General features: G+C 46.2%; 1 non-coding gene across 1 annotated transcript; it reads left to right on the top strand.

Annotated features, from left to right (window-relative positions):
* The first annotated feature begins 404 nt into the window (after positions 1-404).
* Positions 405-480, top strand: TRNAG-CCC (transfer RNA glycine (anticodon CCC)). The gene has a single exon. It is a non-coding gene; the product is annotated as a tRNA-Gly (tRNA).

Genomic DNA, 480 nt, shown 5'->3' on the forward strand with positions numbered 1-480 from the left:
GCAGGCTCTCCCGCAAGCGCTCAAGCACCCCAGAGTGCTGACTCAGCCAGGTGACGCAACAAAAAAAAAGGGAGACAAGCGAAAATGAAGAAGAACGCACAGCCAATGGACACAGAGAGCAGACAGCAAGCAAGTCATGGTGGGGGGGTAAATAAATAAATAATAAATACAGACACAGAAGAATGCACCGTGAATAGATGCACACAGCAAGCAAAAAGCCACAAGGTGGGGAGGGATAAAAAAATTAAAGGATGACTTAGTAAACTATTAGCTGATGGAATATTAAAAAGATTTGTGGGGAGTGGATGTAACTCAGGTTGCTGGGCTTCTGCTTTCTGTATGTTAGATCCTGGGTTCAATCCCTGGTGCTTCCTGAGAACATTACAAACAAACAGACAAAAAAGGGAAGCTGATGTGGCTCAGTGGTTGAGCACCTGCTTCCCGTGTATGAGGTCCTGGGTTCAATCCCCAGCACCTCCT

The sequence above is a fragment of the Dasypus novemcinctus genome, chromosome 6 (genome assembly GCF_030445035.2).
Source record: "Dasypus novemcinctus isolate mDasNov1 chromosome 6, mDasNov1.1.hap2, whole genome shotgun sequence".
NCBI lineage: Eukaryota > Metazoa > Chordata > Mammalia > Cingulata > Dasypodidae > Dasypus > Dasypus novemcinctus.